This window comes from Phodopus roborovskii, unplaced genomic scaffold (genome assembly GCF_943737965.1).
Source record: "Phodopus roborovskii unplaced genomic scaffold, PHOROB, whole genome shotgun sequence".
In the NCBI taxonomy this organism is placed as follows: domain Eukaryota; kingdom Metazoa; phylum Chordata; class Mammalia; order Rodentia; family Cricetidae; genus Phodopus; species Phodopus roborovskii.
Window position 1 is genome coordinate 14,715,834 of NW_026126480.1, and position 13,877 is coordinate 14,729,710.

Genomic DNA, 13,877 nt, shown 5'->3' on the forward strand with positions numbered 1-13,877 from the left:
TCCTCAGAATGAGGATGGTGATCAGGAGAGAAAATGGCAAAAGAGAAGTCTGCTATCAATTAGAGAGAGTTGTGTAGATTTGCAGTGCAGCAGGTTTTCATCTACCCTACTCTGTTTCATTCAAGAATTTGAGAAATAAGGGATGTTAAGGGGTCATCTTTGTCATCCCTTTATCTGCAGACACAGAAAGGTCACCCTGACTGAAGACTTTCTATTCTAGCTATGATCTCGATTTCCAGTGTTTGCCTTGCATCTTTTGTTTTTGTTATTAGTTATATTCAGTTATGCAAAGGGAGAGCCGGGAACAGAAAAAAGGAGAGCATATCTTGGCTCATACCGGAGAGACAGGTTTGCTTCATCACTGGTGCTCTCAACTCTGGCACAGGCATGAAGCAGACTTGCTGCATAAACATGTGAGTATGTGGATGAGGAGAATGGGACACAGTGGAGATAAAAATGAATAATTCTTAGTGCTGCTTACTGTCACTTCCTCTAATTCACTCCTACAAAGGGATGTCATCCATGTCTGTAATAGAACCTGACTTTCTCTGAGCTCAATTCTTTGTATCATTATACGTAAATATATCGATTTTCCAAATAATGAAGCATTTTATTGGTAATTATAATACATATTTGTTGGCTTTTTCTTTTGTCATCAACCAGCTGGCTTTAGTTATGTCACACAGCAGAGTTCTCATTATTGAATAGCACAATCTTTTCTGGTTCCCTAATATTGAATCTGAAGTGGAAGGAGCTGCTAACCAATGAGACACTTTTATCCTATCTAGATAGCTAGGCAGGAGTGGGTGATATATGCAAGACTGTGTTAGCTCCTAGTCTCTCCTCTCCTATCCTTTTCCCTCCTTTTCTCTCCCCAGTCCCTTGCTCCCTTGCTCCTCTCCTATTCTGTTATTCTTCAATCTTCTACCATTTACATCCTCTCATTTGTTATTCCTTAGTGTCTACCATTTGTAACATAAAAGAACTACAAAATTTCTCCCAGTGTGGAGCTTGAATATTCCAAGTTGTATCAAAGTTTACTGTAGTAATTACCTATCATAATACAAGTTGAAGTAAGAAAGGTATAGATTACACTTCCAATTGTAATGATCAAAGTAATACATTCTGACAAGAAAAGAGATGAAAGAGAAAGTAGAAAAATGAACATTACTTTTATAAGAGCATACACAGTAACTAAGATAGGACTGTGCCTCTAAGTTTCCTGACCAATGTTTACTCATTTACCATTCAAAACCTCTTTGACTAACATGGTGTGGGAACACAACTAGGAGGGAGAGCTTGGTGTACAGTCTAGGAGTCCAGTTTTCTCTTCTAACTGCTCTATGCAAGTCTGCTTGTAACATACCTGAACAATAATAGCTGGAGAGAAAAAGGCTTGGATGGCATGCTTCAGTTCAGAACTCAAATTTGATGGCAGATTAGCTACAGGAAGAGTAAGCAGTTTCTGTTTGAATTTCCTGGTTCTTTTAAAGTGTCCAAAGCTTCTCCACAGGGACTCAGCTGTGATTGATAATTCCCCAGACAGGTCTCATGCTATTAGCAGCTCACTCAGGGATGGGCTGAAATAAGTATCAAAAAAAGAGGCCAGTGTTGGAGGGACAAGTCTATTTTGTCTCTGGGCAAAGTTTGTGATCAGGTGTTATGATGATTTCAAGTTCTGATAATGACTGTGAAGCAAGACCTTCTGAGAACAAGAGTCTTCTATAGGGAACATCTCTCCTGTTTTCGTTAGTGTACTTTGGTATCATCAAACATTCTTATTTGTTCTGGTGTGAACTAACAGGATAGTGAGTGATTCAAGGCTGAAGCCCACACTGCAGAGGCCATGTGCTAAAGAGACTCACTTGTGTCTCTCCTTTCTGAAACTAGACAATCAGATTATCATTACTTTCATTTGCAAAATTGATGCATTTAACAGGAATACAGTAGTCTGGAGCTGAAGTTGATACATGAGCAGATGCAAAAAGTTTAAACTCCTTATCTGTTAAATGGAGTTACTGACAAAGAACACTTCCAGGCCTGGAATGTGTGAGAATCATACATCCCACACAATTCACAATTCCTTTCCTTTCCTTTTCAAAGTAAAGGTTCATTAAGACTCTAGTTTCTTCCAACCAGAACCAGATTCAACAAAATCATCATCAGTAACAACAGCAGCTGCAGCAATGATAACAGACATTTTTTTTTTTTTTTAAACAACAACCATACCAATAGCTGCTATTTATTGGGAGTTTAAATTGTTAGGCTGAGTATAAGATGTTTTAAAGTAAACTAATTTAATTCTCACAACAACCCTGGTTATTGTTTAGTATTAGCTGTGTTTTAAGAATAAAGAAACAGAATCAGAGGAACCAAACTTATTTAGGGTTATAATTCTTGAAAGAGGCACACCTGTCATTGGAGAGTCAGTGTGCATGTCGTAATTGCCTCTGCTAATGATGACAATGATATTTTACTTTTCTCTGTGTTAGATTTCCTTTTGGGCAATTATGTAATTGACTCAGTTCCATTCATGGAAACAGATTTTTTAAAAAATAATTTGGGATTTAACACATGATATTTATGGATTGTTTGCATATTAATGATGCAGTGTTAATGATAAAGAACCAGCGTTAAATAAGAAGTTGGGAATGAATTATAATCTAGTGGTCATCTGTATTCTACCAATAAATTAATTTTCTGAAACTGGGGCACACAGGATGAAGATAACCAGGTTAATGGCTAGGAATTGATCTATGGAAAGAACCAAATTGTGAACATTCCTTCAGTGTATGAAACCTCTCCCTTTCCCCTGTTCACACAGCATGGGCAGAGCTGTTTGAAGTTAATTAGGCCCTGAATATGGGTAGTAGATGGGGTGGTTATAAAGCCAACTAGCTGTGGATAAAGCCCTTATTCCTGATTGCTGGATAAATGTGATGAATAGATTAATGATGGTGAAGACAAGAGCTATGCTTTATGTTGCTTGTCCTTTATGAGAGTATCAGGACAAAGACTAAGTGAACCTCTCAACCAAGGTATATAACAGGTGGGCACTGGGATAAGTGAGGGATGGAGCCAGACAATAATCAGAACATTGTTATGGGCCAGCCTGATCCTAAAGCCGTGTCAGCCTCAAATAACACACAGAGACTCTGTATTAATTATAAAACTGTTGGCCTGTTACTAGCATTTCTTATTGGCTAGCTCTGTTTTAAATATTAACCCATTTCTATCAATCTAAGTGTTTCCATGTGGTCTTGGCTTACCAGGAATGCTGCACCTGCATCTCCTTTGCCTGCTACATCTCTGCAGAGCAGAGAGTGAATTCATTTTTGTCCCTGCTTATATTATGATTCTGCCCAGCCTCATCACTTCCTGCCTGATTGTACAAACCTCCTGACCTCTATGGTTAGCTAGTGGCAGTATCTGCCATGCTATGTCACTTCCTGCCTGACCAATCAGTGTTTTATTCATTAACCAATAAGATAAACATATATACAGAAAAACATCCCCCATCATCTCCTCTTTTCTGTCTAAATAAAAAGAAGGGTTTTAAATTTAACATAGTAAAATTATAATATTTAGTCCATTAACATTATCAAGAATTAAAGAAAATATTCTATCATGTATCTTATCTTTATGACTTTAAAGTCTTATATGTAATTTATCTTTAATCCTAAGGAAAACTATAACCGTAACTATCTGTTTTAACTCCATCAAATACCACAGAAAGATAATATATAAACTCTAGAATTGACAGTGACATCTCGCTACCTGGTCAGTCACCTGAAGTTCTTCTGTAATCTTCCATCTTGAGCCCATAGGCCATAGTGTGTCTGGCAGAGTCCTCAGCAAAGCAGGAAACTTTAAACTGTCCACCTGTATTGGCAGTTTGTCAGTCATTTTCTCTATGTCTTGCAGACTGTGTGGCAGACTCTTCCATGAAGCAGGAACCCTGCAGCAATGTCCATCTTATATCAGCACTTTTTTGTGGGTCCTGCACATCTATTTTATAAAGCGTATAGTTAAACAGTCTAGACAAGAGCAGTATCTTGCCCAAATGGCTAGTCTTGCCATATTGGAAGCAAACTCCAAAACGTGTTTCCTCAATAGCCATCTCCTTTTCTGATGCAGGTGGTATTGCCATGATCAGTTATGTCTTATTGTCAAGATAAATCCTAATTCATTTTAAATGCCATATTCTGTAGGTCTTTGAAAGGTATGCAGAATATTTATTTATCCATCTCAAATATATCACTGTATCTAGAAATCCTAACTAACATAACTATAATTTTTGATCATTATATGTAACTATCTATAATCTGTACTAAATTATACATTACATATTTAAATGAGCTATATAAACACAATACCTTTACAAGAGGAGAAATATACATATCACAAAATTTACCTTAAAATGAATCAATAAGTGAAAATCCTAGCTCTGTCTTAAATATTAACCCATTTCTACCACTTTAAGTATTCCCACGTGGTCTTGGCTTACCAGGAATGCCAGCCCTGTGTCTCCTTTGCCTGCTACATCTCTGCAGAGCACAGAGCAGTTTCCTGTTTGTCCCTGCTTATATTCTGATTCTGCCTAGCTATGCCATTTTCTGCCTGTCTGTACAGACCTCCAGACCTCTATGGTTTGCTAATAGCAATATCTGCCATGCTATGTCATTTCCTGTCTGGCCAATCAGTGTTTATTCATCAACCAATAAGACAAACATATACAGAAGAACATTCTGCATCAGTATATTACAAAAGAGATCAAATGAGTACTTTCTGGGGAACTGGACAGATAACTTCTTTCATTCTTTTTCCTGATATAAAACAATTTTAAATTTAAATATACTTTGTTCATATTCTTCCCTCTTCCCAAGTCTTTCCAGATCCTTTACCCCTCTTATTTACCCAACTTCAAGTTTTTTTCTAAAAAAACAAACAGAAAACCAATACAAGAATAAAAACAAGAAAACAAAATAAAACACTACTCCCAAAGAAAAACAAAACACCTAACTATAGCCAAATAAATGCACACATAAAAAGCTCGAGTCCATTATATGCTTGTCCACTACTCCTGAACATGAGACCTGCCCTGGAGTAGGTGACCTCCCCAACGTCACTCCTTTAAAGAAAATGGATTTTCCCTCTCTCAATAGGTATAAATGACAGTTCAGTTATTAACCTTTACCCTACTGTCTAAGCTTTCATTCATTCATTCAAAAATCTTTAGCAAGATAAAATATAGTAAGATAACACAAAAACTATATTGGGGCTGAACTAAACAGATCAATAAAAGGAAAAGACCCCAAGAAAAGGTACAAAAATGAGAAACCCACTGATTTGCACAGAGACTCAGGAATCCCATTAAAACACTAAACTGGAAGCCATAATTTAACTCAGAGGACCCGGACTGGACCTGGATAGGCCCTGTGCATGCTGCTTCAGTCCCTGTGAGCTCATATGGGCTTTGTTAATGTTAATTTAGAAGGCCTTGGTGTTTTTTTTGTTGTTGTTGTTTTGTTTGTTTTTTGTTTTTTCTTTTGTTCCTTCTGGCTTTTACACTCTTTCCACCTCCTCTTCTGGGGTGTTTCCTGTGCTCTGAGAGGAGAAATTTGATGGAGACATCCCTTTGAGGGTTGAGTGTTCTGAGGTCTCTTCCTCTCTGTGTATTATCTGGTTGTGGATCTCTATTTCTTCTCATCTGACGCAGGAGGAAGCTTCTGATGATAACTGAACAGGGCACTAAACTATGAATGTAGCAGACAACCTTTAAGATTCACTTTATCACCATTTTTTGGAACAACATTATTGGGACAGTAGAATAAAAACATTGATTTTACCTTAAGGTTTTGGGCTGTTTTGTCTCAGATACTTGGTCACCCAAGCAGTGTTAAGTGTGGGTTCCATCTCACTGACTGGTTACTCCCACACACTTTGTGCCATCATTGACCTACCATATCTTGCAGGTAGGACACCATTGTAGATAGAGTTTGTAGTTGGCTTGGTGTTTGTTTCTCTTTTGATAGTGTGCAGAGTACCTTCTTATACTGAATATGCTGGAATATAGTGATGAAAGCACCAGCTAGATATTTCCATATTCAGTGAGTTGTATAGGTGGTGTGGACTGCATGGTGACCACTGCTGCTTGACAAAATTCTAGCATTTTGACCTCACAGACCACACTCCTCCAGCACAGTTTTATTTTAATGGATCTTAATATTAATGCCTTTCCCATTGGGGAACTTTGTGTGGGCTTTGGTAAAGGATAAAAATATGTACAATGGTAGTTTCTGTAAACAAAATAATTCTTTGGGGGGAAAAAAATTAACACCACCGTGGAACCAGAAATTCCAGTATACTCTCTTACACCAAGAACAGGAAAGTTAGAGATTTACTAGACACACCTGATCCCAGGGTTGAAATGCCTACAATTCAGATCAATAGCCTGAGGCCATTAAAGACAAGAGTTCAGTTAATAAATACAGAGAAATCGCAATGGAACAGTATAATGAGAAAAGACTAAGGCATAAGGACCATCCCCTTTGGGAACACTGTGAGGGGAATGGGCCCATATAGTAAGACTAGGAAATTTTACTATAATTTCTGCTTCCTTTTCCCAAGCTCAGGCATTTGGATAAGGGTCTCTATTCCCTTGGAGGCTTAAGGAAAGTTCCTGCTTGATAAAGCAATCATTCTTCTTATCTGTAGAAAAAGGAATTTGTGGCCCTTTCATTAACATATGACTGGTGCCTATTGTGGAAGTCAAGACTAGCTTCTTCAGCCCCTGATTTCAAGCCACACCCCAGCTCACAAGCTCCTTTCCTCCCATTTAACCCTAGGTACAATAAAAGGTGTAGACTGTTTTTCAGTTAAACACACTGGCAGCCAAACTGATTCATGCTCAGATCATCCTCTTTGTGACCTAAGACACCCCTCGTGTGTGTGTGTGTGTGTGTGTGTGTGTGTGTGTGTGTGTGTGTGTGTGGTGGGTGTGCCCCTGCTGACTGAAGCAGGTCTTTGGCATTAGGTATTACCTTCAGCAATGGAGCCTTGTGTCAGTTTGTGGAGAACAACCCAATCTCAGTGAGAAAGAAATGCAAAAAGAATGTCAGAGTCAAAGTAGTAGGAGCAGTGGTGTGGAACACTGACTTCCAGGCTTGCTATTAGTCACAGCAGCTAAGATTAGCCACACAACATATGCACAGCACTGGGGTCTTCAGCTTCTTACTCTGGAGAGGGGAAAATGCTCACAAGGCTCTACCCCTCCATGAGGATTTACAGGTGGTCATTGGTTGATCGGTTAAGGAGAGACATTTGTGAAAAACTCTCATGAAACTTTTCAGGTTACACACACACACCAAAATCACCAAAAAATGACATGAGAGTAAAAGAAAAATTGGGAAAAAGAAAGGGGAGTTTCAAGAGTGGGAAGATGACAAGAGAGGATAATGAGGGTGGATACTATCAAAACATATTAGGTGAAAGTATAAAATGTCATTATGAAACATTATTAGAAATAATAAATATATGCTTATAAAACATTAAGAATACTGTTAGAGAGAGCCCGATACCTTTCTCCTAAGCAAAGGATCAATTAACCTATCTAGTAGTAAATTTATGTATCTTTTAGCCTTTGTCTCATGGCTTTCTCCAACTAGGAAAATGGTCAGAGAATAGCAATTCCATGGAGTTTGAGGTTGGTAAGAAGGAAGTGTTTTGTTGGGAATGAGTGGGACATGCCAAAAGTATGGGTGCACAAGTATTCATCAGACCAGAGCAAACAGAGAAAATTCATGTTTTAAAAACATACTACAAGGGAGATGGAGATGTAGAGAACAAGTTATTATAGAGTAAATTTTTCCCTGAGAAGGCTGAGAGCTTTTGTAATAACTAGAGGGAAGTGACTTGATTTTATCCCATCCTGTGAAGGTTATTGAGCATATTACTGTCTTGTTAAATATTAAATTTTACAGTATCTGTTATCTTTCTTATAATACACACAAATGCATATGTGTTTTGATTTGTTCCTTGAATTTTTCTTCCTTTGTTTGGGCTGTCCAGATATGAGCAAACCACCTTATTTCTGCAAGTAACCAGTATTTAGAGATAAGAAACTACATTTAAAATGGGGCATGGTAGGAGGGAATTCCTCAATTAGAAACAAATACTAATAGCATCCTCAGACCCTTGGCAAAGGTGTTCAAGATAGCCTTTGAGAATCCTTCTAGAATCTTATCTTTTATATCTGTAGTAAGACATTTGTAGAGTGACATATTAGTTCATGAAGTTCCTGATGTTAAACAGTTTTTGCTTTTTTAAATAACTCAGGATAACAGATCTCTCTCTCTTTCTCTCTCTCTCTCTCTCTCTCTCTCTCTCTCTCTCTCTCTCTCTCTCCAAATGCTTTAATGTTCCTTTGAGATCGTCTATTTGGCTTAAGGTGCCATGTACTATTTGGAGATAAACCATATTAGTATTAGAGTCTTTAGTACAAAGCAAAGCTACAAAAAGAAATAAAACTTTGTATGAGAAACATCTTGGAAGATTCCATGTGGAAGGTTTGACACTAGGTGCCAAAAAAGAGTAGAAATGATCAATGATCAGTTTCATTTCCTTTAAAGGATGAAGCATGAGTATGTGCAGAGCAGGTGAGAACATGGGGAGAGTTTGGTTGCTTTATACATTCTACTTATATCCTTCTCCTACCCCAATCCCTGAGAGGAATTGGCATGGAAATACAACATGAATGACATTAGTTTAAAAAAAATTCTCAATTGATGATCAGTTTTGAAGAAGTGGCTCTTGTAGCAACATTCTGAACAACCCCTGCTGTCTCCATTGGTCAGTCAGGCTTCTATACAGAGCCTTGAATTGCGGTGGTATAGCATAAAGATAGCTCCACAAGATTTATCACTGTTCTTAGAAATGGAGTTTATTTCTCCAAACTCTAGGTCAGAGTTGGCCTTATTACTAAATGACAAATGAATGAAGTAGAACTGAGTTTATACATATCCAGGCATAATCTTTTATAGAACTGGAAGCTTCCATCATGCTTCTTGTAATACTCTGTCTTGTATTACTATTCTTAGGATCTAATTATAAGAATATTATTAGAAGCCCAGGCTATGTGGATTAATTATATTTAGAAGCTAAATTCTGGAAGTAGAATTAGTTACATTCAGTTTCAGCACCAGTACTAACTAGCAGCTACAGGAGTGAACTAGCCCTAGGGAATATGACCATTTACTTTCATGTAAAACATAGATCAGTATACCTACTAAGCTGTGTGCAAATCAGAAAACTGTGAACAACTGGATGGCAGTGTATAATGCTAATTTTTTGTGTTCTGTTATGCAGCTATGCCAGGAACATGGCTACTTGTTGAAGAATGTTATTTTCTTTGTTGTTGATTTGTTCTTGGTCTGTTGAATAGATCCTCAGTTCCTTGCTCAGCTCTTTGACACCTTTGTTTTATCTAGTATTCATTTTCATCAAAATAAATACCATTAATATTATTTAACCAGCCTTGTAAGATTGTTCTTTAAAGCATGGGGGTTTTGAAGACTAGAAGAGTGGCTCAGTAATTAACAGTGTCTGCTGATTTTGCAGAGGAAACAAATTCAGTCACTAGAACCTGCTTTCTGGGCCTGTAACTCCAGATTCAAGGGATTTAGTGACCTCTTCAGGCCTCCTTGGGAACCCCACTCACATGTATCCTCACACAGAGATACCTAAACATACAATTTAAAAATTATGTTCTTTAAAGTAAGTAAACAATAAAATATAAATGAATGAATATTTTAGGCATTGTCTGAAACATACATGTAAATATTGGATTATGTGTTTCAAAAAAAGAGTAAAAATAGAGCCACAAGAAAAATATTTTTTGTTGTTGTTGTAAAAATGTGTATCTTTGGTCCCCTACTGCCTGATCTCTGACCCCCACCACTGGTCCTGTGCTGGAGCTCCAGGCCACTGCCAGAGAGATCCGCCTATCCCCACGGGACCATTCAGAGTTCCTGCCTGCTGGATCTTTGACCCCCATCGCAGGGCCTGTGCTGGAGAGCCTGCCCTCCCCCCACCCTGTGCCCTACTTACTCTACTGCCTCATTGCTCTGGTTGAGTACTGGAACAGAGGGCATATCCAACATCCTGCCACCTTGGGGGGAACTTCATGGAGCTGCTCTGAGCATACTAGATGTGCCTATCCACACTGGACCACCCTGAATTTCTGCCTGCCTGATCTCTGACCCCCAACACCACAGGCAAGTGGATGGAACTTGAAGAACCCATCCTGAATAAGGTAACCCAGTCACAAAAAGAGGAACACAGTATGTACTCACTCATATATGGATTTTAGACATAGAGCAAAGGATCTCCAGCCTATATTTCACACCGCCAGAGAAACTAGGATACAAGGAAGATTCTAAGAGATTCATATAAGGTCCCTCACAAAAGGGGAGAGGGACAAGATATCCTGAGAATATTGGGAGTGGGGTGTGCAGTAAGTGGACAGGGAGCTAGGTGAAAGAGAAGGTAAGGAGAACAAAGCAAGTGGACTAGGAATAGATGAGTGAAGAGAGAGAGAGAGCATAAAAGTGGGAACCATTATAGTTTTGAAGATAAAACTGACTCTAGAGAAATGTTCAGAGACTTACAAGACTGACCCCAACTAACAATGTGAGCAACCGTGGAAAGGCTACCATAAATGCCCTTTCTGGATAGTGAGATCAACAACTAACTTATCCACCATCATGGAGCCCTCATCTAATACCTGTTGGAAATAGAAGCAAACACCCATAATTAAACACTGAGTCTAACTAGAATCCAGGTGCAGATGAAGAGGACAAGACCAGGTTGCAGAAACACATAGAGACAGCTGACCTGAACAAGGAGGAGCTAACAGGCCCCCAGGCTGATATCTGGGAATCCAGCATGGGACTGACTCAGACCCCCCTGAACATGGGTCTCAGCTAGAAGGCCTGAGCAGTCTAAGGGACCTCAGACAGTGGAACCAGGATGTATTCCTGGTGCACAAAAGGACCTTGCAGGCACATCCTCCATTGAGAGATACTGCTTTAACCTACAGACAGGAAAGAAGTCCTAGTCCCTACTCCAAATGACTTGACAGATATAGATCACCCCTTCTGGAAGGCATCACCCTACATGTAGAGTGGGGGGGGAATGGGAGGGGAGGGTAGTCGGGGGGCATGAGAGTGTGGGAGAGAGGGAGGGAAGGTGGAAGGGAGGGAGGAAGAGGGAACTGGGATCTATATGTAAAATAAAAATAACAAAATATATATCTTTCCAATAAAATTAGAGAACACTAAAAACGCTTATGCAGAGTATTAGAAAATGAAATATAAAGATGATTAGGGGAAAAAGCTAAATATTTGGAATGAGCATTTTAACCTGGGGTGATTAAGATATATTTATCTGTATGTGTGTGTGAGGACACACACACACACACACACACACAGAGAGAGAGACAGAGAGAGAGAGAGAGAGAGAGAGAGAGAGAGAGAGAGAAACTTTTGGGGATTCTGTGAATGGTAGCCCAATATTTAACTTTTCATTGATTTATTTATTCAAAAATTGAGTGGACAATATGGCCAATTTCTGTGCTAGTAGCTCATCTAGCACTCATATTCTGACATTGAATAATTATTTCAGAGATTATAGAAAGTAAGTTATACCATCAGAGATGTCTGAGGATGAATTCACAGTGAAAATATGAGTTTACCTGGATGAAATATTGAGAAAAATATTATGGTCTCTACTAATTTCTTTGCAGAAAACAAGGGATATTTTTCAGATGTATGTTTTCCAACTAGTGTTAAAATACAAAAGGAGAAAAACTTATAACACATAGTGCATACATATGTAAAGATAAATGAGTTTTGAAACAGAAACAGGTAAAATAAGCAGTTGTAATAACTAGGAAACTGTAGATGATGGAGCACACTGGAAACCCCAGCATCAGAAGGAAAGATAGGGGAGGCTGAAACCAGATTGGGCTACATAGGGAAGCACTGCCTAATAAAAGTATTTTTGACAATGTCATTGAGTCATATGACTCTAAAAACAATAGTTCTATTAGTTTAAAATTTGTATCCAAATACAGTGATATCTAATTATTAAAAGTATGCACATGTCTTTATTTAATTTTGTATAGCCATATGATATGCTCTTCACTGAGAAAGATCATTCCTCCTGCTGTCTGTGTACATATACCCATACATATATGTAACAACAATTATAGAAAAAGATGTCATAAAGTTGAAAAAGAACAGTGAGGAAGATTGGAAGGGAAGGAAGGGTGGGGGTAATGATGAAATTATATTATAATCTCAAAATTAAAAAATAAAAAATGTGTGTGTGTGTGTGTGTGTGTGTGTGTGTGTGTGTGTGTGTGTGTAGACAGTATTTCCTGGAACTAAACAGATCCATATAGCATCACCAGCAACAATAAGGAAAAACCAAGAGCCACTATGTCTTCTCTTGGGTAGTGGCTTTTATGTTATCATAAAGTAAAAGAATATAGAAGGAGAATGATTTTAGGATAGATACATACATACATACATACATATATATATATATATACATACATATATATATATATATAAGCTTTCTATATTATTTTATTGGTAAATTTTTAAAAACAGGAACCACAACCTTTCAGTCTTCCATTATTGTTCAGTTTTCAGATGTACAATCTGTGAGTGTTAAGATAACTCTGGTAGTAAGGATACTCAGTATGCTGAACATCATGAGACATTTGCTCTGTGATCTATCTAATTGAGACACCAAGGATACCCACCATACTGAACACCATGAGACACTTGTTCTCTGCCCTCTGAAACAGGTAAAAGTAATTCCATGACACTGAGAATCATCTGAATGAGGTACTAAGGGTATTCAGATCATGGAGCACCATAAGACATTTGTCTTCACTACTCTATCTGATGGTCCTACCCAACACAGCTCTATTTATCACACTTCTGCCCAGTTGAACATCAGTGTATTTATTTACTACATACTTATTGCCTTTCTTATTTTTGGATCAGCTTCTTCTTGGACAAAGTTTCTTCAAAATTGTTTCTCAGATTTGATGGGTTTTCACACAATACAAGATGGGATTCATCAGTGGTGGTACCAGGAGGAAAACATCAGCCATGAGGATGTAAGAGGAGTCACATTCTTGGCAAAGTGGTGGAGCATGGCTGCACTCAGCATGGGTGCATAGAAGATAAGCACAGGACAGATCTGAAAAAGAGAGCCTTGAATTGCTCTCTGGCAGTTCCAATCCCCAGCACTGTCTTTAAATCATTATGTACAAAAAGGTAATAAATACCAAATCCAACATAGCAGAAAGTGCAGCACACAATCCTTAGACTACATTGATTCTATTGTCAGAACAGGCCAGCTTCATGACATCCTGGTGGAGACAGTAGGAATGAGAGAGAAGGTTTTGGTGACAGTACTTCAGTCTTTGCAAGAGAAAGGGCAGTGGAAGGATCGAAAGAACATTCTGGGAAGTTAGAAAGGTCAAGATTTTGATAACTCTGGAGCTGGTTAGGATTGTGCTGTATGTCAAAGGGCATCAGTCAAATGCCATTACAGACAGTTCAGAGGCTTCAGTGACCATGAACAGGTAGACGAAAAAACTCCTTAGCAAAGCATGTAGCTGCATGAATTTCATGAATTCCAAGCAAGAATGGCCCCAAGGTGGTGGGTAAGGAAGAGAGGAAGAGCCTCAGGTCAAATATGGAGATCATGAAAAGGAAGAAATACATGGGCTGAAGGAGGCTTTGTTTTGTCTTGATTAAAAAGAGGACTGTAAAATTACACAGGAAAGAGAGAACCTA